Below are 25,057 nucleotides of genomic sequence, written 5' to 3' on the forward strand. Positions count from 1 at the left end.
GCGCCCGGCTGCCCCCCCCGTTGAGGAGGGGCCCGGCAGCACGGCCGCGGGTCGGCCAGACGAGGAGCGAGAGAGAAAGGAACGCCGGCGGGCGGGGAGGGGGAGCGAACCGGCAGAACGAGGACCGTCGACGGCAGGGCCGGCCGCAGCGGCACCCCCCGCGGGAGACGCCTCACAAGGGACCGGGAGGCCGCTCGGGCGGCGACCGGGCACGCGAGCCAAGCCGGCGGGAATCACACTGCACCCAACCCGGAGCAGTCCCGCCACGCCCGCGGCACCGAGCCGACCCGAAACCAACGGACAACCCCCGGGAGCCCGAGGAGACGCCAGCCGACGCGAGAGAGAACCGAGGCAGACGCCGACGCCAACCGACGAAGACCCCCGCGTGGCAGCGGGTCCCAACGTCCGACGACGCGCCGGACGCGGCCGACCGCCGGTTCCCCCAAACAAGAAGTCCGCCCCCGAGAGCGAGGCCAACCCCGCGGTTCACGGACCCTCGAGAGCCCCGCGGAGGGGGAAGGGGGGGTAGGACGGCTCCCGCGATCTCCACCGGCCGTGGGAACGCTGCCGTGGAAGGGGGGGACGAGGCGGCAACCGCAGACGCCCGAGAGCACGCGGCACGCACCACACGCGACACGACCTCGCCGCGAGAGTGGCCGGGACGTGGACGCGCGTGGGAGGGACGCACACGCGACGGAGGGCACGGGGGAAACGGAGGCGGGTGGGACCGGGAGCCCAGCGCCGCCCTTCCAAACCCACCCGTCCCGCGACGACCCCTCGCGGTGAGAGGGGGTACCGCGCACGCGGGCGTGTGCACGGCCCTTCCCCGCCACCTGCCACCAGAAACCCAATCTCCCCCACAAGCTCCGCACAGCGGCAGGTCGACAGAGCCCCGTCCCGCGTGATCCCTCCTCGTACTCGGAGCGGGGAGGCGCGGGTCGCGGTAGGCGAGAGAGCAAACGCTGCGCGCAGAAGGCTGAGGTCAGGGCGGGCAGCCGAGGGGACCATCCGGGAGAAGCCCCTCGGAGATCGTAAAGCCCTTTCCGAAGATAGCTAGAGAAGGCAAATTCCTCACTGAGGGCGGGACGAACCCAACACCGACGAGCAGCCAAGGGCTCCGTGCACGCAACGGGAAACGAGCAACAGGCGCGGGACAGAACGGGAAGGACCACGCGCCAGCTGGTGGGGGGTCTGCGGTATCGGCAAAGGTCTCTTTCTCCGGGGTCTTCTTGAGCATTCGCGGACCGGGGGGACCTGCGACAGGTCCCCGCCGAGGGCCAGGCCTCTTCAAGGCGCACACAAAGGAGGAGCCTTGACTTGAGGGAGTCCGGTCTTTAAAAAGGGCCAGCCGCGATCGCTCAGCACCACCCTAACCGCGCAGGGCCCGCGGGTGAAGGCACCAAAAACATAGGCACGGGGTGGGCGCTCACCCAACGGAAGGAGCCTTTTAACCGCACACTCAACTCCTCGACCCCCCCCCTTTTCTGTCACCGTGCAGAAAGCCGGCAACTAGGACAAGGGAAAGCGTAAAGGCACAAGCACCATGGAGCACAGGAGGCACGCCGGGGAGCGGGAAGCGCCACCGCCAACTCAGAAGCGGGCACCTTGGTGGTCAAAGCCCGGAACGCTCCAGGAGCACCGCAAGGCTCACACAAAGCAGGGCGCGTGCACACACCATTCGGGAAGGGTATGCACCGCAGCGGGTCTACCACCTTCCCCCGGCACGGGGGAAGAGGGCCGCGAAGCAGTGAACGGCGTGGGGGCAAGCGCCCCCGACACGTCCACAGGGACACCGCGAACCACAGCAACAAGTGTGCGCGGGTCAGCGCTCGTGCCGGACAGCCGCACCCCTGACTTCCACACACCACCCTGCAAAGGAATGGGGAGGAGAGACGAGGGGCCCGCTGGCAGAACGAGAAGAGCGGTCGCCATTCGCGCTGAATGACCATTCGCCATGAATGTCCGTCCCTCGCCTGGCGCGGCTTAGGCCCCGGCCCGAAGAGAACGCGGCAGCACCACATCGATCCAACGGGAGCGAGACACGCCATGCATCGGGAACAACGGGCGTGAGAGCTTTCTAACACGCACTGGACGGGAATACGAGCGAGAAGAGCGAGAGAGAGCACGGGAAGAAGTCGCTAACACTGCCACACACACACAAAAAAAAAAAAATTTACCCTTCTCGAGGGCGAGAAAAAAAAGGAAGCGTTGCACTCGGGAGGCACGTGGCGTGGAAGAACGGGACTCAACGGGCAGCGGAGGTTCGGGAACTCCTTCAAAAAAAATAAAAATAAAAAAAAAATAAAAATAAAAAAATAAAATCCCCTTCGAAGGAGAAAAGGTGCAACTCGGGAGGCACACAGCAGGAAAGAAAGGGACACACCACCAAGCAGCGGAGGTTCGGGAACTCCTTCCAAAAAACAAAAAAAAAAAAAACAAAAAAAAAAACAAATAAAAAAACCGGTCGGCCGCAGAGGAGCACGCCAGGGGGTCACTAGCACCAAACGGGAAAACCCTTCCAGTCGCACTCGGCACCAACGACTCCTACCGGTAACGGACGACAACCACCACGGGGAAATCGGGAACGCCTGACACGCGGGACGGTTGTCATAAAGCTGCCCCAGAGAGCACAGGCAAGCAAGCACGGGAAAGCAGGAAGCGCGTACTCATGGGGGGGACGCTAAGCTTCAAGCATCGAAGAGGCCCATGCGCAGAAGAAAAGAGCTAGGGCTGGACAAGCAAACAGCCTTGGTGCAAGCCTCTTCCAACGTCCTTTAATGACAAAAAGAGTCAAAAGGACAGCGTGTCAGCATATATCTCCAGGTACAATAAGGACAGATAGCAAAGATGAAAAGTGTAAAAGACACAGGGATAAACATGACAGGCCACACGGAACGTCTGGAAGTCATGTTCGGTGACGTGTCCCCAAGAGGTCCCCATGTAGAAAGAGAACCGGACCGCAAAGGAACAACTGGTCGACCTTAGAACCCTGAGTGCTCACAGACCGAGGAGGCCATGGTAGATAGCCTGGAACACAGCTTCCCCTCGGCCTCAGAAGTCCATGCTCCCGCTGGCAGGGACCGGGGAGGATCCTGGAAAAAATAAAGTCTCGGAGGCGCCCCCTAGCCGGGACACCTCGGCTCGGAGGCCGGGGACACAGCACCCTCTCGGCCTCAGAGGTCCAGGCTCCCGCTATCAGGGACCGAAGGGACTCCTGGAAAAGAAAAAAAAAAAAATCCGTGGCGCCACCTAGCCGGGCCACCTCGGCTCGGAGGCCGGGGACACAGCACCCTCTCGGCCTCAGAGGTCCAGGCTCCCGCTATCAGGGACCGAAGGGACTCCTGGAAAAGAAAAAAAAAAAAAAAAACTCCGTGGCGCCCCCTAGCCGGGCCACCTCGGCTCGGAGGCCGGGGACACAGCACCCTCTCGGCCTCAGAGGTCCAGGCTCCCGCTATCAGGGACCGAAGGGACTCCTGGAAAAGAAAAAAAAAAAAAAAAACTCCGTGGCGCCCCCTAGCCGGGCCACCTCGGCTCGGAGGCCGGGGACACAGCACCCTCTCGGCCTCAGAGGTCCAGGCTCCCGCTATCAGGGACCGAAGGGACTCCTGGAAAAGAAAAAAAAAAAATCCGTGGCGCCACCTAGCCGGGCCACCTCGGCTCGGAGGCCGGGGACACAGCACCCTCTCGGCCTCAGAGGTCCAGGCTCCCGCTATCAGGGACCGAAGGGACTCCTGGAAAAGAAAAAAAAAAAAAAAAAAACTCCGTGGCGCCCCCTAGCCGGGCCACCTCGGCTCGGAGGCCGGGGACACAGCACCCTCTCGGCCTCAGAGGTCCAGGCTCCCGCTATCAGGGACCGAAGGGACTCCTGGAAAAGAAAAAAAAAAAAAAAAACTCCGTGGCGCCCCCTAGCCGGGCCACCTCGGCTCGGAGGCCGGGGACACAGCACCCTCTCGGCCTCAGAGGTCCAGGCTCCCGCTATCAGGGACCGAAGGGACTCCTGGAAAAGAAAAAAAAAAAAAAAAAAACTCCGTGGCGCCCCCTAGCCGGGCCACCTCGGCTCGGAGGCCGGGGACACAGCACCCTCTCGGCCTCAGAGGTCCAGGCTCCCGCTATCAGGGACCGAAGGGACTCCTGGAAAAGAAAAAAAAAAAAAAAAACTCCGTGGCGCCCCCTAGCCGGGCCACCTCGGCTCGGAGGCCGGGGACACAGCACCCTCTCGGCCTCAGAGGTCCAGGCTCCCGCTATCAGGGACCGAAGGGACTCCTGGAAAAGAAAAAAAAAAAAAAAACTCCGTGGCGCCCCCTAGCCGGGCCACCTCGGCTCGGAGGCCGGGGACACAGCACCCTCTCGGCCTCAGAGGTCCAGGCTCCCGCTATCAGGGACCGAAGGGACTCCTGGAAAAGAAAAAAAAAACTCCGTGGCGCCCCCTAGCCGGGCCACCTCGGCTCGGAGGCCGGGGACACAGCACCCTCTCGGCCTCAAAAGTGTCTATGGTCCCGCTGGCTGGGACCGAAGGGACTCCTGGAAAAGAAAAAAAAAAAAAAAAACTCCGTGGCGCCCCCTAGCCGGGCCACCTCGGCTCGGAGGCCGGGGACACAGCACCCTCTCGGCCTCAAAAGTGTCTATGGTCCCGCTGGCTGGGACCGGAGAGGAGGGAAGAAATAAAAAAAATAAAATAAAATAAAATAAAAAATTTAAAAAAAAAAATTGGAAAAAAAAAAAAAATCCGGGACGGGGCCCAAGCCTTCTGGTCGACCTCATCCAGCTGCCACCAACCCCTCCTTGTGTCCCAATAGGTCGTACAGCCACCCTCCTCCCCTGAAGTTCTCCAGGTACAACCTCCTAGCTAGAGATGGTCCCCAGACAGGACGGCGTCTCCGTCGCGCACCCGCCTGCTTGCCTGTCACCCTCTCACCCTGGCCGGCTCACCACAGGCACTTCCCCGTCCTTTGTCACCAACCGGGGGACAGGAGCGTTGCGGAAACTTGTCGCCACTAGGTGTCGCCCGACAGCGATCTCGATCAAGCAAACCAATACAGACTGTCACGCGCCGCCGCCGCCACACACACTCATTCCGTCTCTCCAGAGTGACCTCCCTAGCTCAGGGGGACACTCACCCACGCACAACGGGGCAGGTACCCACCACTTCTCCCGAATGGCACAAACGGTCCCGGTTGTCCCGCCGGAACACAGTGAACGCGGGATGGACTCGGGGCCAACCCCCTCAGGCACCCAGAAAAGGAAAGTAGGACGGAGCGGTGAAAACAGGCCACCTCTAAGTGAAAGGACATGCACTCTCGAATCGGTTAACAATTAGCAAGGAACAGGCACAGTTAGGAAAAGGGAGCGTCCAAACTCCGGCGTGAGGGGAGGGTGGCGGCGACCTCAGTTCCACACCATTTTTAAATGGCTCACTCATTTTTAAAACCCTCCACCGATCCCGATGGGGGGGAGGGGGGGGTTGTTGTTGTTCTCTGTTCCTCGCTGCCACCGCCAGCCGGCACTCACCAAACCACACACCTGCCACCCTCTTTGGAAGACTAAACACAGAGAGTAAATTAAAAGAATGGTGGAATGATGGTGGAATGGTTAAAATTCCCGTGATTTGTTTTCACTCTGATCAAAACATACTTATTTTGTGCATTTGCATTCCCTTGTTCACACGTGCCTCTGTGTGTGTGGTGGGGGGAGGGAGGGAGGGAGGGAGGGAGGGAGGGAGAAAGAGAGAGAGAGAGAGAGAGAGAGAGAGAGAGAGAGAGAGAGAGAGAGAGCCAATTTAAAAAATAAAAACATGGTTAAATACAGCCACTTTGGGAAGATTGCTAGAGAGAATGCAGTCCAGAGTATGGAGGCCAGAGCTCTGGACGCTCTAGACCACAGGTCTCCCATCTCCCATATACCAGGCACCCAGCACCACCATCCCTACTTTGTTTGTTTGTGCGTTTGTTTGCTTGCTTGTTACATTAGTTTCATCCCAAGTTAATAATTATATATTTTTTTTCTATGCACGTATTTAGTTGTGGCAGGGGAACTCCTTCTTTAGGACAGGCAGACTTAGCTAGTTAGTTAGCCAGTCAAAAGTACGTAAAAAATTTATATCAACATAAATATCATTCACTAAGAAATCCTATCTGAAGAAAAAGAAAGAAAGGAAGAAAGAAGGAAGGGAGGGAGGGAGGGAGGGAGAGGGAGAGAGAGAGAGAGAGAGAGAAAGAAAGAGGAAAACTGGCAGACTTAGTTTTAGTGTTTTTGTTATTGTTTATTCAAGATATTGTTTCAGGGCTGGAGAGACGGCTCAGCGGTGAAGAGCACTGACTGCTCTTCCAGAGATCCTTAGTTCAAATCCCAGCAACCACATGGTGGCTCACAACCATCTGTAATGGAATCCTCTCCTTGTGTGTTGAAGACAGTGACAGTGTGCTCATAAAATAAATAAACAATAAAAAATATGTTTGAAGATTAAAGAAAAAACTCTCTCTCTCTCTCTCTCTCTCTCTCTCTCTCTCTCACACACACACACACACAAATAAACTCTGTAATAAAAATCAATGTGACTTCATGATCAAACTTCTATAGTCAATAGGACTAGAGAGAACACATGTCTGTAAAATAAAAGCAGAACCTTTTCTGCTTTGTTTTGTTTTGCCTCAAGGTACGTTTCTTTTGGTATAGCCCAGGCAGTCATGGAACTTGCTCCGTAGACTTATCTAGCCTCAAGCTCACAGAGGTCCACTCTGCCTGCCTCGGCCACCCACACAGCTCTCTCTGCTGACTATATGTCTGCATGCCAGAAGAGGGCACCAGAACCTAGGAGGACACACCACATGGCTCCTGAGAATCCAGGTTTTGACTTTAAAAAAAAAAAAAAAAAAAAAAATTCTGACAGCATAGAGGGTAGATATCTGCCTGCCAGGCTCTTCTAGTGCTGTTTAAGGTGGGGTAATAGCCATGTGAAGGAGACAAGGGGAGAGGAAAAATCGATTGGATGAGTAGTGCTGCTGAGATTAAGGAACACACACACACACACACACACACACACACAGAGAGAGAGAGAGAGAGAGAGAGAGACAGAGACAGAGACAGAGACAGAGACAGAGACAGACAGAGACAGACAGAGACAGTAAGACAAAGAGACAGAGAGAGAGAGATGACAGAGGGACACACCGAGGGAAAGACATCAGGACCAGCTGAATTTCTCAAGAAAAGAAAAGAAGAGAAAGGAAAAATGTTTTCTATATACACAAATCTGTATACATGATTTGTTATAGTGTCCCATTTGGGCACTTTGGATTCAACTGTGGATGGTTGGCAGCCAGCTTGGCTGACACCTGACCTCACCAAGATGGAAGCAGCCGGCCATTAGCCCTGATGTTCCAGGTCACTTCTGTTTCTCCCTTTCCCAGCCTCTAGGGAAACAGAACTTAATTAAACTCAGTTTGCACGTGCAGAAAGGTGAAGAGGCACCCAAAAGCAGCCAGAAGCCTCAGACCATCCACAGCCACATGTTCTCCTTCTGCCTATATTACTTCTAAATGATCGTATTTATTTATTTATTTATTTATTTATTTATTTATTTATTTACTTACTTACTTACTTACTTACTTACTTACTTACTTACTTTTTTTTCTTTCTTTTTTTTCGGAGCTGGGGACAGAACCCAGGGCCTTGCACTTGCTAGGCAAGCGCTCTACCACTGAGCTAAATCCCCAACCCCCTTACTTACTTACTTACTTACTTACTTACTTACTTACTTACTTACTTATTTTTGTCATACTTAAACAATCATTCGTCCTTGAATTCCTCCTGTATGCCAGGTAGACTTAGTCAGTCAGTCAGTCAGTCAGTCAGTCATTTAGCCAGGTCAAAATAGTTAAACATAAATATCAATAAAATCAATAAAAATCAAATGCAAACCCAATAGACAGTAAGTAAAATCGAATAAACCAAAAGATACATCATAAGCACAGAGTTTCAGCCGGACATTGAAAAGCAGCAGTTACCGAAGCAGTCTCCCTCCCACACCAACACACACACAGCTCGACCACCACCTTATCTGCACATTTTCAGCTCCTGCTTTCTAGAGTTACCAAGTTTATACACTACAGAGTTTAGCAAGGCAGGCCGGTTCACCGCACCCCCAGGGTCAGAGAACATGCTAGACCAGCTCTAGGGGATGGGCTGGGGGGCAGGGGAGGGTGGGAAGAGGGGAAACAGGCAGACTTAGGTATTCTAGTTTTGTTCATTCAAGATTCCACTTCTCTCTGTTGTAGCCCTGATAGACAGACAGGCAGGCAGGAATATTTGTTTGTCTGGCTTGGGGTTTGGGTTTGGTCCATTTGTTGGTGGATTTTGTTTTGTTTTGTTTCATTTTGTTTTTCGGGAAGTGTGGTGACTTAGTGCCTACACAAGCCAAGGCAGGAAAAATAAATAAGTAAAGATCTCTGAAACACAAATCTGGAGTGGGCTCTAGCATGGCCATGGACACACGCATGCACAGACGCACGCACGCACGCACGCATTGTAGACACGCACTCAAGGACACACTGGATTCTACAATGTTTGGTTTCTGAGTGTGTGTCATACAGAACCTAACAGAATATGTAATGAACTCTGGCAGTGACAGCAGAAACAACCTATGAGAAGGCGTCCTTGCAATATTAAAATGGCAGGCTAGCCAGGTGACAGTTATCTTAACCAATCTGATGTAGGCCTCATTCACACGGCATCTAGGCCTTAACAGTTAATTGTATCTGTTTCTTTATTTTCCTCTTAGGCCATCACATTGTTTTACCTAGACCTTTAACAGCCAGCAGCTACCAGCCTACAGCTACCAGTTTCTTTCTTTTCATAAAGAAACCCTGTCTGAAAAACTAGGGGAGGGAGACAAACAGATTAACAGATCTCTCTCTCTCTCTCTCTCTCTCTCTCTCGCTCTCTCGCTCTCTCGCTCTCTCGCTCTCTCGCTCTCTCGCTCTCTCGCTCTCTCGCTCTCTCGCTCTCTCGCTCTCTCGGCGCGTGTGTTTGTGTGTTCAACAGAGGAGGCATTCAGGTCTGAGAGACGGGGGAGGGAAAGAGGGAAGAGAGACAGAGAGTGACAGAGAAACAGTTGACAGAGAGGGAGAATTGTAGGTTAATTATTGTTCCGTCTCCTCAATCACGGTCTACTGGTCGCCATCGTGGCAACCATGCCCCGCAACCCTACCTTCGGTAAGATCAAGCATAATGGCGGCAACCATATAATTCCTGCTTAGTCGCACTGAACACTCCGGTCATCACTACCTGTGGAGAATTGTAAGGGGGCTCCTCTGGTCTAGAGAGTAGTACCCTTGAATGAAATGAGGATCACAGCAAGCATTATTTGTTTTGAGATATAAGATGTGGAAAGAACTATATGTGTGGATTTACAGACAGACAGACAGACAGACAGACAGACAGACAGACAGACAGACAGAGAGGACAGGACAGGACAGGACAGGACAGGACAGGACAGGACAGGACAGGAGAAAAAAACAAGAACACAAACAAAAACTCAAAATGGAAGTCCGGTTCCAAATAGTCTCTGTCTGCCCTGTCGCTCTAGTGTTGGTGGTCCAGGTTATAAAAGCTTATACATGGGTGGGTGCGGGAAGTGCTGCTGGGTGTTCAGTTCAGGTCCAAGATTATTGCGGGTAACTAGACAACAAAGAAAGCAGTTAGACTGACTCCTACAGTGTTCGGTTTCTGAGTGTGTTATCACACAGAAGAGCCTAACAGAATATGTAATGAATTCTGGCAGCAACAGCAGAAACAACCAATGAGAAAGTGTCCTTATAATATTAGCAACTGCAACAAAATGGCAGACTAGCCAGCTAACAGTTCCCTAGCCATTAACTCATCTGACATAGGCCTTCTTCACGTTGCATCTAGATAGGTCTTCCTATCTTCCTCTCCAGTGCTGAGACCAAAGTGAGATCAAAGTCATGCATCACCATGGGTGCCTTCCTTTTCATTTCTTTTCTTTCATCCTAGGAAGTGAGTGAGTGTGTGTGTGTGTGTGTGTGTGTGTGTGTGTGTGTGTGTGTGTGTAAAGAGAGAGAGAAGGAGGGGGGGAGAGAGAGAGAGAGCTTTAGAGAGAGAGAGCTTGAGAGAGAGAGAGAGCTTTAAAATCAGCACTCAAGCCTTTTCTCTTCCTATCCCTATCCCAATCCCCCCCCCCAAACCAGCAGCAAAGCCACCAGCACTCGAGAGACAGAGGAAGATGAAATCTCTGGTCTGAGAAACAAGAGGAGGTAGATAAACATACCCCCCCCTCTCTCCTTCATAATTTGTTAAAGTGTTCCCTTTGTGTTGTGTGGACTCTACTTTATTAAGCAAGTTTCACATCGTACTAGCTCCAAAGAGGAGTCAACAGTCTCTTGGCGTGCAGACAGTTGTTGCCTGCTTTAAATATTTTTTGGTGTGTTTGTTTGTTTGTTTGTTTGTTTGTTTGTTTGTTTGTTTCAAAACCGAGGGCCTGCCTGCGTTCAACAGATCCAAACCCAGTTCTCAGAGGGGAAAATGGAGTCAAGTCCGAAGTCACTGGCATTTAAGTCATCTGCCATTGACAGTCATAGGAGATGGGAATATCGTCCTTTCTCCAATGGAGACTCACCTGGGTATGCATCAACCACATCTAAGGGCAGGCCTGGGTTAGTACGGGGTGGTGGATGGGGAGGAAGGATCTGGAAAGAGCTTTGCGATGGGAAACTATGATCAGAATGTTGCACAGAAAACAAAATTTGTATTTAAAAAGAAAAAAAAAAGGCTATCCAAAAAATCTATCCAAAAATGAAAGGAAACAAAACAAAACAAAACAAAACAAAACAAAACAAAACCGACAGCAGAACTTTACTAACTGCAAATGCTCCATCTCCCTGTATCCAACCACTCCACTCCCAGATAGGTAGATGATAGTTTGCACTTCTGTCCCAGTCGGGTTAAGAAAAGGGGAACCACCTCTGTGGAGAGCCATCTCTCCAGCCCTTGACAAGCTTTATTTAACTAAACATTAAACATGAATCAGAAACGCCAAACCCTGTACATATATGGTCCAGATTCACCCTTACTTAGAAATCCCCGAGCTGGCAGGGCGAGGCTGGGAATTGAGAGTGAGCAAAAAGGGAGTCTGCCTCTTTCCCCCAGGGTGTGCTATCAACTCCATTACCATTTCCAAACAGCTGGGTGTGAGTCTAACTAAGGTTTCCTTCAGTCAGACATTTGCCAGGAGCCGGAGCCCTGACAGGACAGCGAGAGCGATGATCAGACATCATTTCACAGTGAAATCATCACTCGCTGATTTCAGGCAGAAAACTTTAGAAAACTCTAAACTCTAAAGAGGCACTGAAGCGTGCTAGGGCAGCAGCAGTACTTCCCCGACTGACCTTCAGGAACCTGCATATTCTCCAGCCCCGCCCCACCCCACCCCCTCTCAGCTAGCTCCTGTCCACCCCTCCCCCTCCCCCCACATACAGGGAGGAGGCCTTGTGTGTGTGTGGGGGGGGGGGGGGCGGCAGCGGGAAGATGCAACTCTCTCTTGAGAGAGAGTTCGGGTCTCCCAAACAAATACATAACTAGAAACTTCATTTATTTACTTTATTTCATCGAGCATACCGTGGAAGAGGGAAAAGGAACAGGGAAGCTAGGCCAACTGGTCGAGCTCCTCCTTTCGTTTTGTTTCAAAAAGGAAAGGAAAAGCCAAAGAACCCCCTCTTTTTGGTGAAAGGAACAGAATGGTGAAAGTTGAAACATCGGCTCGCCACTTAATACTTTGGCTTTTAATAAAAGGGACAGCAGATCGACTTCCGAGTTGATTAAGAGAGAGAGAAAGAGAGAGAGAGAGAGAGAGAGAGAGAGAGAGAGAGAGAGAGAGAGAGAGAGATAAAAACCACAAAAAAACGTTTTGTCGACCAGCCTCCTTTTAAACCTCTGTTACACAGGAAGACTGGTCAACCTCATTCCCCCCTCCCCCCACTCACACACACACCCCTCCCCCTCCACGGAGAGGTTTAATGAGAGAAGAAAGGTAGAAGAAGAGAGTAAAGGCCAGTCATGAGCACGTGGAGAGAATTTGGGAGGGGAATGGGGAGAGAAGGGACAAAGGGGAAGAGGGGAAGAGAGGAAGAGCAAAAGAGCAAAGAGAGGAGCAAAGAGAGCCAACCTCATATTTTATTTTATTTTTTTTAAAGATTTATTTATTTTATTTATGCGTAAGAGTACACTGTAGCTATTTTCAGACACACCAGAAGAGAGCATCAGATCCCATTACAGATGGTTGTCAGCCACCTTGTGGTTGCTGGTAATTGAACTCAGGACCTCTGGGAGAAATTTGTGTGTGTGTGTGTGTGTGTGTGTGTGTGTGTGTGTGTGTGTGTGTGTGCCCGTTAGTTTAAAAATCTGCTGTAGACCTCCCTTTTAATATCTGTTTAACAAATATTTTTACCATATTTAAATTTTATTTATTTTATTTTACTTAAAAATAATAATGAATAAAGAGTCAATGTGAATAAACAATAAAACAAAAATCAAGGTGATCGGGGTTGGGGATTTAGCTCAGTGGTAGAGCGCTTGCCTAGCAAGAGTAAGGCCCTGGGTTCGGTCCCCAGCTCCGAAAAAAAGAAAAAAGAAAAAAAAAAAATCAAGGTGATCAACAGATACCGACGACTGACATGGAAAAAAGTTAATAGATCGCCATAAAAACAGAGTAAGTGCGATGTAAACAATAAAACAGATGGGATGGAGAGATGGCTCAGCGGTTAAGAGCACTGACCGCTCTCCCAGAGGTCCTGAGTTCAAATCCCAGCAACCACATGGTGGCTCACAACCATCTGTAATGAGACCTGATGCCCTCTTCTGGTGTGTCTGAAGACAGCTACAGTGTACTCACATGCGTTAAATAAATAAATTTAAAAAAAAAAGAAAACAATAAAGCAGAAATTAAGACGAGGGACACAGAAGGACAAGGGAGATAAAACAATTAAATGTTAACAGACATAAAGTGGGAACGACGGGGTTGGGGATTTAGCTCTGTGGTAGAGTGCTTGCCTAGCAAATGCAAGGCCCTGGATTCAGTCCCCAGCTCTGAAAAAAGAAAAAAGAAAAAAGAAAAAAAAAGAAAAGCGGGAACGAGATGAAGGGCAAATATAGACGACTGAAACGAAATGATGGAATAAATTTATAAAATAATAATAAAATACGAGTAAATACGAATAAATGGCAAACTGGACTTTAATAAATGTTTAAATCAAGGTGAATGACAAATACAATTTAGACAAAAAGGTTTTGAAAAATGAAAAGAAATAGAAAGCATATATGAATCAATAACAAGACTGAAGTCACAATGGCCTTGAAGTGACACGGACGACAAACGTGAAAAACATAAATGAAATAATTTCGACAGCCACGGACATTCACATGGTGTGTTGGGAAACACCGCAGTCTTTATTTGGCGAGTAAAAACGCCTCGGGGAACTCTGTACATAGGAGGCTGGGAGCATGAATCACTCTATCTATCTATCTATCTATCTATCTATCTATCTATCTATCTATCTATCTATTTTTTATTTTTCTCTCCCTTACATCTTCCCACCATACCATACGTTTCTCCTTATACAAATCCATAGATTTATATATGTTCTTAATTTCATTTTTTTCCTCTGCCACACAGCCCACCACACAGAACCTCTAGATCTCGGGATCCCCTTCTGCCAGCACCAGTGGCAAGGGCACAGCTCCCCAGAGAATTAACTCGATCCGAACATAAGCGCGACAAGAAATTAAAAGTTAAATCGGAAGTGAAACTGAAAATGAAATTTTGGCCGAAAATAAAATAAAATGAAAGGTATAAGTTTTGTGACAATCAAATCATAAATCCCAATTGGGCAAAAAATAAAATTACAAAGTCAAAATTTTGTCCAGTCCACTGTGCTCCTGTGGAATCCCTCCCTGGAACTTGCTCGGTAGAGTAGTCTAGTCCCAAACTCACAGAGGTCTGCCCTGCCTTTCTCTGAAACCTACAGAGCCAGTCAAAACCTACAATCCTTTGTTGTTTGTTTGGCAGTTTGGCAGTTTGTTTGTTCCTGGACAAAAATGTGGGCTCTCTCTGATTCCTATATGTCTGCATGCCAGAAGAGGGCACCAGAACATAAGAGGACACACCACACAGCTCCTGAGAATCCAGAGGGTTTTTTTTTGTTTTGTTTGTTTTGTTTGTTTTTTCTTCCTCTTTTCTTTTTTTCCGGAGCTGGGGACCTTGCTCTTCCCAGGGCCTTGCGCTTGCTAGGCAAGCGCTCTACCACTGAGCTAAATCCCCAACCCCGAGAATCCAGGTTTTTGACCAAAACAAAAAACAACAACAGGGGCTGGAGAGATGGCTCAGCGGTTAAGAGCACTGACTGCTCTTCCAGACGTCCTGAGTTCAATTGCCAGCAACCACATGGTGGCTCACAACCATCTGTAATGAGATCTGATTGATCTCTTCTGGTGTGTCTGAAGATAACTGCAGCATACTCAGATAAATAAAAAACAAATCTAAAAAAATTAAAAACAACAACAAAAAACACAAAAACAAACAAACAAACAAAACCCCCAAAACTAACAACCTAGAGGGTAGATATCTGCCTGCCCAGGTCTTCTAGTGCTATTTAAGGCTTCCTGTAGATAATAAAGCTTGTGTATCTTTTATCCAGGAACAGAATCATCAAGGCAGGGTAGGAGAGAAGCCCTGTTTGGGATTAAACGTTTCTACAACGTAACAGGAGGAGGCGGAGGGAGAGGGGCTCCTCAGACATAAATCTAAAATAGTACAATGGATCATTTTGAAGGCGTGTGGGTGAGGGTGACTGGAGACAGAGTTTTTCTCTGAGTGAGTGTGGAACTCACTGTCCCTGAGCTCAGCCTGTGATGAGAGAGAGAGAGAGAGAGAGAGAGAGAGAGAGAGAGAGAGAGAGAGAGATCGAATTTTCTGTGTCTCTCTGTCTCTGTCTGTCTGTCTCTCTCTCTCTGTGTCTGTCTCTCTCTCTGTCTCCCTGTCTCTGTCTCTCTTCCTCTCTCTGTCTCTCTGTCTCTCTCTGTCTCTGTCTCTCCCCCCTCCCCCATGCGTGTGTTTGTGTGTTCAACCGAGGAGGCAATGGCAGATAAATGTCTGCCCCTCCTCTGTAAGCCAGGCCACTCCATTACTGCCTTTCCTTTTTCTTAGTTTGTTTGGTTTATTCCAAGTTAATTGTATCTGTTTCTTTATTTTCCTCCTCATTTCTTTAGTTGAGTCAGGGGTCTTTGCACAAAAGCCCTGGAAATCAGTACCTGGATCAGGTCTGCAGCCTGCTCACAGAGTTCTACCCACCTTCACCTCTCAAGTGATGCAATCAAAGACATGCAGCACCACACCTGGCTTCTTTTCACATGTACATTTACTTTAGTTCCAATGCTCATTCAGGTCTGAGAGACGGGGGAGGGAAGGAGGGAAGAGAGACAGAGAGTGACAGAGAAACAGTTGACCGAGAGGGAGAATTGTAGGTTAATTATTGTTCCGTCTCCTCAATCACGGTCTACTGGTCGCCATCGTGGCAACCATGCCCCGCAACCCTACCTTCGGTAAGATCAAGCATAATGGCGGCAACCATATAATTCCTGCTTAGTCGCACTGAACACTCCGGTCATCACTACCTGTGGAGAATTGTAAGGGGGCTCCTCTGGTCTAGAGAGTAGTACCCTTGAATGAAATGAGGATCACAGCAAGCATTATTTGTTTTGAGATATAAGATGTGGAAAGAACTATATGTGTGGATTTACAGACAGACAGACAGACAGACAGACAGACAGACAGACAGAGAGGACAGGACAGGACAGGACAGGACAGGACAGGACAGGACAGGAGAAAAAAACAAGAACACAAACAAAAACTCAAAATGGAAGTCCGGTTCCAAATAGTCTCTGTCTGCCCTGTCGCTCTAGTGTTGGTGGTCCAGGTTATAAAAGCTTATACATGGGTGGGTGCGGGAAGTGCTGCTGGGTGTTCAGTTCAGGTCCAAGATTATTGCGGGTAACTAGACAACAAAGAAAGCAGTTAGACTGACTCCTACAGTGTTCGGTTTCTGAGTGTGTTATCACACAGAAGAGCCTAACAGAATATGTAATGAATTCTGGCAGCAACAGCAGAAACAACCAATGAGAAAGTGTCCTTATAATACTAGCAACTGCAACAAAATGGCAGACTAGCCAGCTAACAGTTCCCTAGCCATTAACTCATCTGACATAGGCCTTCTTCACGTTGCATCTAGATAGGTCTTCCTGTCTTCCTCTCCAGTGTGTGTGTGTGTGTGTGTGTGTGTGTGTGTGTGTGTGTGTGTGTGTGTGTGTGTAAAGAGAGAGAGAAGGAGGGGGGGAGAGAGAGAGAGAGCTTTAGAGAGAGAGAGCTTTAGAGAGAGAGAGAGCTTTAAAATCAGCACTCAAGCCTTTTCTCTTCCTATCCCTATCCCAACCCCCCCCCCCCCAAACCAGCAGCAAAGCCACCAGCACTCGAGAGACAGAGGAAGATGAAATCTCTAGTCTGAGAAACAAGAGGAGGTAGATAAACATACCCCCCCCCTCTCTCCTTCATAATTTGTTAAAGTGTTCCCTTTGTGTTGTGTGGACTCTACTGTATTAAGCAAGTTTCACATCGTACTATCTCCAAAGAGGAGTCAACAGTCTCTTGGCGTGCAGGCAGTTGTTGCCTGCTTTAAATATTTTTTGGTGTGTTTGTTTGTTTGTTTGTTTGTTTGTTTGTTTGTTTGTTTCAAAACCGAGGGCCTGCCTGCGTTCAACAGATCCAAACCCAGTTCTCAGAGGGGAAAATGGAGTCAAGTCCGAAGTCACTGGCATTTAGGTCATCGGCCATTGACAGTCATAGGAGATGGGAATATCGTCCTTTCTCCAATGGAGACTCACCTGGGTATGCATCAACCACATCTAAGGGCAGGCCTGGGTTAGTACGGGGTGGTGGATGGGGAGGAAGGATCTGGAAAGAGCTTTGCGATGGGAAACTATGATCAGAATGTTGCACAGAAAACAAAATTTGTACTTAAAAAAAAAAAAGGCTCCCGATATCTATCCAAAAATGAAAGGAAATAAAAACCGACATCAGAACTTTACTAACTGCAAATGCTCCATCTCCCTGTATCCAACCACTCCACTCCCAGATAGGTAGATGATAGTTTGCACTTCTGTCCCAGTTGGGCTGTCGAGGTTAAGGGAAGGGGAACCACCTCTGTGGTTATGTGATCCACACACGAAATAAAATAAAAGGAGCGGATAAACGTGCCTGGCATTTTAAGATGCTCAATTTCTTTGCAAGCTTCATTTTGTTTCATTCTTTTAAAGGTTTACTTATTTATTTTCACTTACATTGAGTACACTAAAGCCCTTTTCACATACACAGGGCAGTAGAGTGCATGGGATATCCCTTTGCAGAGGGTTGTGAGCCACCATGTGGTTTCTGTGGAATCGAACTCAGGACCTCTGGAAGAGCAGAGCGGTGAGTGCTCTTAACCTCGGAGCCATCTCTCCAGCCCTTGACAAGCTTTATTTAACTAAACATTAAACATGAATCAGAAACGCCAAACCCTGTACATATATGGTCCAGATTCACCCTTACTTAGAAATCCCCGAGCTGGCAGGGCGAGGCTGGGAATTGAGAGTGAGCAAAAAGGGAGTCTGCCTCTTTCCCCCAGGGTGTGCTATCAACTCCATTACCATTTCCAAACAGCTGGGTGTGAGTCTAACTAAGGTTTCCTTCAGTCAGACATTTGCCAGGAGCCGGAGCCCTGACAGGACAGCGAGAGCGATGATCAGACATCATTTCACAGTGAAATCATCACTCGCTGATTTCAGGCAGAAAACTTTAGAAAACTCTAAACTCTAAAGAGGCACTGAAGCGTGCTAGGGCAGCAGCAGTACTTCCCCGACTGACCTTCAGGAACCTGCATATTCTCCAGCCCCGCCCCACCCCACCCCCTCTCAGCTAGCTCCTGTCCACCCCTCCCCCTCCCCCCACATACAGGGAGGAGGCCTTGTGTGTGTGTGGGGGGGGGGGGGGCGGCAGCGGGAAGATGCAACTCTCTCTTGAGAGAGAGTTCGGGTCTCCCAAACAAATACATAACTAGAAACTTCATTTATTTACTTTATTTCATCGAGCATACCGTGGAAGAGGGAAAAGGAACAGGGAAGCTAGGCCAACTGGTCGAGCTCCTCCTTTCGTTTTGTTTCAAAAAGGAAAGGAAAAGCCAAAGAACCCCCTCTTTTTGGTGAAAGGAACAGAATGGTGAAAGTTGAAACATCGGCTCGCCACTTAATACTTTGGCTTTTAATAAAAGGGACAGCAGATCGACTTCCGAGTTGATTAAGAGAGAGAGAAAGAGAGAGAGAGAGAGAGAGAGAGAGAGAGAGAGAGAGAGAGAGAGAATAAAAACCACAAAAAAACGTTTTGTCGACCAGCCTCCTTTTAAACCTCTGTTACACAGGAAGACTGGTCAACCTCATTCCCCCCTCCCCCCACTCACACACACACCCCTCCCCCTCCACGGAGAGGTTTAATGAGAGAAGAAAGGTAGAAGAAGAGAGTAAAGGCCAGTCATGAGCACGTGGAGAGAATTTGGGAGGGGAATGGGGAGAGAAGGGACAAAGGGGAAGAGGGGAAGAGAGGAAGAGCAAAAGAGCAAAGAGAGGAGCAAAGAGAGCCAACCTCATATTTTATTTTATTTTTTTTAAAGATTTATTTATTTTATTTATGCGTAAGAGTACACTGTAGCTATTTTCAGACACACCAGAAGAGAGCATCAGATCCCATTACAGATGGTTGTCAGCCACCTTGTGGTTGCTGGTAATTGAACTCAGGACCTCTGGGAGAAATTTGTGTGTGTGTGTGTGTGTGTGTGTGTGTGTGTGTGTGTGTGTGTGTGTGCCCGTTAGTTTAAAAATCTGCTGTAGACCTCCCTTTTAATATCTGTTTAACAAATATTTTTACCATATTTAAATTTTATTTATTTTATTTTACTTAAAAATAATAATGAATAAAGAGTCAATGTGAATAAACAATAAAACAAAAATCAAGGTGATCGGGGTTGGGGATTTAGCTCAGTGGTAGAGCGCTTGCCTAGCAAGAGTAAGGCCCTGGGTTCGGTCCCCAGCTCCGAAAAAAAGAAAAAAGAAAAAAAAAAAATCAAGGTGATCAACAGATACCGACGACTGACATGGAAAAAAGTTAATAGATCGCCATAAAAACAGAGTAAGTGCGATGTAAACAATAAAACAGATGGGATGGAGAGATGGCTCAGCGGTTAAGAGCACTGACCGCTCTCCCAGAGGTCCTGAGTTCAAATCCCAGCAACCACATGGTGGCTCACAACCATCTGTAATGAGACCTGATGCCCTCTTCTGGTGTGTCTGAAGACAGCTACAGTGTACTCACATGCGTTAAATAAATAAATTTAAAAAAAAAAGAAAACAATAAAGCAGAAATTAAGACGAGGGACACAGAAGGACAAGGGAGATAAAACAATTAAATGTTAACAGACATAAAGTGGGAACGACGGGGTTGGGGATTTAGCTCTGTGGTAGAGTGCTTGCCTAGCAAATGCAAGGCCCTGGATTCAGTCCCCAGCTCTGAAAAAAGAAAAAAGAAAAAAGAAAAAAAAAGAAAAGCGGGAACGAGATGAAGGGCAAATATAGACGACTGAAACGAAATGATGGAATAAATTTATAAAATAATAATAAAATACGAGTAAATACGAATAAATGGCAAACTGGACTTTAATAAATGTTTAAATCAAGGTGAATGACAAATACAATTTAGACAAAAAGGTTTTGAAAAATGAAAAGAAATAGAAAGCATATATGAATCAATAACAAGACTGAAGTCACAATGGCCTTGAAGTGACACGGACGACAAACGTGAAAAACATAAATGAAATAATTTCGACAGCCACGGACATTCACATGGTGTGTTGGGAAACACCGCAGTCTTTATTTGGCGAGTAAAAACGCCTCGGGGAACTCTGTACATAGGAGGCTGGGAGCATGAATCACTCTATCTATCTATCTATCTATCTATCTATCTATCTATCTATCTATCTATCTATCTATCTATTTTTTATTTTTCTCTCCCTTACATCTTCCCACCATACCATACGTTTCTCCTTATACAAATCCATAGATTTATATATGTTCTTAATTTCATTTTTTTCCTCTGCCACACAGCCCACCACACAGAACCTCTAGATCTCGGGATCCCCTTCTGCCAGCACCAGTGGCAAGGGCACAGCTCCCCAGAGAATTAACTCGATCCGAACATAAGCGCGACAAGAAATTAAAAGTTAAATCGGAAGTGAAACTGAAAATGAAATTTTGGCCGAAAATAAAATAAAATGAAAGGTATAAGTTTTGTGACAATCAAATCATAAATCCCAATTGGGCAAAAAATAAAATTACAAAGTCAAAATTTTGTCCAGTCCACTGTGCTCCTGTGGAATCCCTCCCTGGAACTTGCTCGGTAGAGTAGTCTAGTCCCAAACTCACAGAGGTCTGCCCTGCCTTTCTCTGAAACCTACAGAGCCAGTCAAAACCTACAATCCTTTGTTGTTTGTTTGGCAGTTTGGCAGTTTGTTTGTTCCTGGACAAAAATGTGGGCTCTCTCTGATTCCTATATGTCTGCATGCCAGAAGAGGGCACCAGAACATAAGAGGACACACCACACAGCTCCTGAGAATCCAGAGGGTTTTTTTTTGTTTTGTTTGTTTTGTTTGTTTTTTCTTCCTCTTTTCTTTTTTTCCGGAGCTGGGGACCTTGCTCTTCCCAGGGCCTTGCGCTTGCTAGGCAAGCGCTCTACCACTGAGCTAAATCCCCAACCCCGAGAATCCAGGTTTTTGACCAAAACAAAAAACAACAACAGGGGCTGGAGAGATGGCTCAGCGGTTAAGAGCACTGACTGCTCTTCCAGACGTCCTGAGTTCAATTGCCAGCAACCACATGGTGGCTCACAACCATCTGTAATGAGATCTGATTGATCTCTTCTGGTGTGTCTGAAGATAACTGCAGCATACTCAGATAAATAAAAAACAAATCTAAAAAAATTAAAAACAACAACAAAAAACACAAAAACAAACAAACAAACAAAACCCCCAAAACTAACAACCTAGAGGGTAGATATCTGCCTGCCCAGGTCTTCTAGTGCTATTTAAGGCTTCCTGTAGATAATAAAGCTTGTGTATCTTTTATCCAGGAACAGAATCATCAAGGCAGGGTAGGAGAGAAGCCCTGTTTGGGATTAAACGTTTCTACAACGTAACAGGAGGAGGCGGAGGGAGAGGGGCTCCTCAGACATAAATCTAAAATAGTACAATGGATCATTTTGAAGGCGTGTGGGTGAGGGTGACTGGAGACAGAGTTTTTCTCTGAGTGAGTGTGGAACTCACTGTCCCTGAGCTCAGCCTGTGATGAGAGAGAGAGAGAGAGAGAGAGAGAGAGAGAGAGAGAGAGAGAGAGATCGAATTTTCTGTGTCTCTCTGTCTCTGTCTGTCTGTCTCTCTCTCTCTGTGTCTGTCTCTCTCTCTGTCTCCCTGTCTCTGTCTCTCTTCCTCTCTCTGTCTCTCTGTCTCTCTCTGTCTCTGTCTCTCCCCCCTCCCCCATGCGTGTGTTTGTGTGTTCAACCGAGGAGGCAATGGCAGATAAATGTCTGCCCCTCCTCTGTAAGCCAGGCCACTCCATTACTGCCTTTCCTTTTTCTTAGTTTGTTTGGTTTATTCCAAGTTAATTGTATCTGTTTCTTTATTTTCCTCCTCATTTCTTTAGTTGAGTCAGGGGTCTTTGCACAAAAGCCCTGGAAATCAGTACCTGGATCAGGTCTGCAGCCTGCTCACAGAGTTCTACCCACCTTCACCTCTCAAGTGATGCAATCAAAGACATGCAGCACCACACCTGGCTTCTTTTCACATGTACATTTACTTTAGTTCCAATGCTCATTCAGGTCTGAGAGACGGGGGAGGGAAGGAGGGAAGAGAGACAGAGAGTGACAGAGAAACAGTTGACCGAGAGGGAGAATTGTAGGTTAATTATTGTTCCGTCTCCTCAATCACGGTCTACTGGTCGCCATCGTGGCAACCATGCCCCGCAACCCTACCTTCGGTAAGATCAAGCATAATGGCGGCAACCATATAATTCCTGCTTAGTCGCACTGAACACTCCGGTCATCACTACCTGTGGAGAATTGTAAGGGGGCTCCTCTGGTCTAGAGAGTAGTACCCTTGAATGAAATGAGGATCACAGCAAGCATTATTTGTTTTGAGATATAAGATGTGGAAAGAACTATATGTGTGGATTTACAGACAGACAGACAGACAGACAGACAGACAGACAGACAGACAGAGAGGACAGGACAGGACAGGACAGGACAGGACAGGACAGGACAGGAGAAAAAAACAAGAACACAAACAAAAACTCAAAATGGAAGTCCGGTTCCAAATAGTCTCTGTCTGCCCTGTCGCTCTAGTGTTGGTGGTCCAGGTTATAAAAGCTTATACATGGGTGGGTGCGGGAAGTGCTGCTGGGTGTTCAGTTCAGGTCCAAGATTATTGCGGGTAACTAGACAACAAAGAAAGCAGTTAGACTGACTCCTACAGTGTTCGGTTTCTGAGTGTGTTATCACACAGAAGAGCCTAACAGAATATGTAATGAATTCTGGCAGCAACAGCAGAAACAACCAATGAGAAAGTGTCCTTATAATACTAGCAACTGCAACAAAATGGCAGACTAGCCAGCTAACAGTTCCCTAGCCATTAACTCATCTGACATAGGCCTTCTTCACGTTGCATCTAGATAGGTCTTCCTGTCTTCCTCTCCAGTGTGTGTGTGTGTGTGTGTGTGTGTGTGTGTGTGTGTGTGTGTGTGTGTGTGTGTAAAGAGAGAGAGAAGGAGGGGGGGAGAGAGAGAGAGAGCTTTAGAGAGAGAGAGCTTTAGAGAGAGAGAGAGCTTTAAAATCAGCACTCAAGCCTTTTCTCTTCCTATCCCTATCCCAACCCCCCCCCCCCCAAACCAGCAGCAAAGCCACCAGCACTCGAGAGACAGAGGAAGATGAAATCTCTAGTCTGAGAAACAAGAGGAGGTAGATAAACATACCCCCCCCCTCTCTCCTTCATAATTTGTTAAAGTGTTCCCTTTGTGTTGTGTGGACTCTACTGTATTAAGCAAGTTTCACATCGTACTATCTCCAAAGAGGAGTCAACAGTCTCTTGGCGTGCAGGCAGTTGTTGCCTGCTTTAAATATTTTTTGGTGTGTTTGTTTGTTTGTTTGTTTGTTTGTTTGTTTGTTTGTTTCAAAACCGAGGGCCTGCCTGCGTTCAACAGATCCAAACCCAGTTCTCAGAGGGGAAAATGGAGTCAAGTCCGAAGTCACTGGCATTTAGGTCATCGGCCATTGACAGTCATAGGAGATGGGAATATCGTCCTTTCTCCAATGGAGACTCACCTGGGTATGCATCAACCACATCTAAGGGCAGGCCTGGGTTAGTACGGGGTGGTGGATGGGGAGGAAGGATCTGGAAAGAGCTTTGCGATGGGAAACTATGATCAGAATGTTGCACAGAAAACAAAATTTGTACTTAAAAAAAAAAAAGGCTCCCGATATCTATCCAAAAATGAAAGGAAATAAAAACCGACATCAGAACTTTACTAACTGCAAATGCTCCATCTCCCTGTATCCAACCACTCCACTCCCAGATAGGTAGATGATAGTTTGCACTTCTGTCCCAGTTGGGCTGTCGAGGTTAAGGGAAGGGGAACCACCTCTGTGGTTATGTGATCCACACACGAAATAAAATAAAAGGAGCGGATAAACGTGCCTGGCATTTTAAGATGCTCAATTTCTTTGCAAGCTTCATTTTGTTTCATTCTTTTAAAGGTTTACTTATTTATTTTCACTTACATTGAGTACACTAAAGCCCTTTTCACATACACAGGGCAGTAGAGTGCATGGGATATCCCTTTGCAGAGGGTTGTGAGCCACCATGTGGTTTCTGTGGAATCGAACTCAGGACCTCTGGAAGAGCAGAGCGGTGAGTGCTCTTAACCTCGGAGCCATCTCTCCAGCCCTTGACAAGCTTTATTTAACTAAACATTAAACATGAATCAGAAACGCCAAACCCTGTACATATATGGTCCAGATTCACCCTTACTTAGAAATCCCCGAGCTGGCAGGGCGAGGCTGGGAATTGAGAGTGAGCAAAAAGGGAGTCTGCCTCTTTCCCCCAGGGTGTGCTATCAACTCCATTACCATTTCCAAACAGCTGGGTGTGAGTCTAACTAAGGTTTCCTTCAGTCAGACATTTGCCAGGAGCCGGAGCCCTGACAGGACAGCGAGAGCGATGATCAGACATCATTTCACAGTGAAATCATCACTCGCTGATTTCAGGCAGAAAACTTTAGAAAACTCTAAACTCTAAAGAGGCACTGAAGCGTGCTAGGGCAGCAGCAGTACTTCCCCGACTGACCTTCAGGAACCTGCATATTCTCCAGCCCCGCCCCACCCCACCCCCTCTCAGCTAGCTCCTGTCCACCCCTCCCCCTCCCCCCACATACAGGGAGGAGGCCTTGTGTGTGTGTGGGGGGGGGGGGGCGGCAGCGGGAAGATGCAACTCTCTCTTGAGAGAGAGTTCGGGTCTCCCAAACAAATACATAACTAGAAACTTCATTTATTTACTTTATTTCATCGAGCATACCGTGGAAGAGGGAAAAGGAACAGGGAAGCTAGGCCAACTGGTCGAGCTCCTCCTTTCGTTTTGTTTCAAAAAGGAAAGGAAAAGCCAAAGAACCCCCTCTTTTTGGTGAAAGGAACAGAATGGTGAAAGTTGAAACATCGGCTCGCCACTTAATACTTTGGCTTTTAATAAAAGGGACAGCAGATCGACTTCCGAGTTGATTAAGAGAGAGAGAAAGAGAGAGAGAGAGAGAGAGAGAGAGAGAGAGAGAGAGAGAGAGAGAGAGAGAGAGAATAAAAACCACAAAAAAAACGTTTTGT

General features: G+C 47.9%; 1 long non-coding RNA gene across 2 annotated transcripts in view; it reads right to left on the bottom strand.

The window, feature by feature from the left end:
- The window catches only part of LOC147997685 (uncharacterized), an 18,756-nt gene extending 13,314 nt beyond the window's left edge, over positions 1–5,442 (bottom strand). The window contains exon 1 of one of the 2 annotated variants that reach the window (XR_015647604.1): positions 5,144–5,442. This is a non-coding gene — a long non-coding RNA (uncharacterized LOC147997685). Of the gene's footprint in view, positions 1–5,117 lie in introns of both variants that reach the window. The other variant, XR_015647605.1, reaches the window with a different exon arrangement.
- Between the last annotated feature and the right edge of the window lie 19,615 nt (positions 5,443–25,057).

Source organism: Rattus norvegicus, unplaced genomic scaffold (assembly GCF_021556685.1).
Source record: "Rattus norvegicus strain SHRSP/BbbUtx unplaced genomic scaffold, alternate assembly SHRSP_T2T unassigned-0000076, whole genome shotgun sequence".
NCBI lineage: Eukaryota > Metazoa > Chordata > Mammalia > Rodentia > Muridae > Rattus > Rattus norvegicus.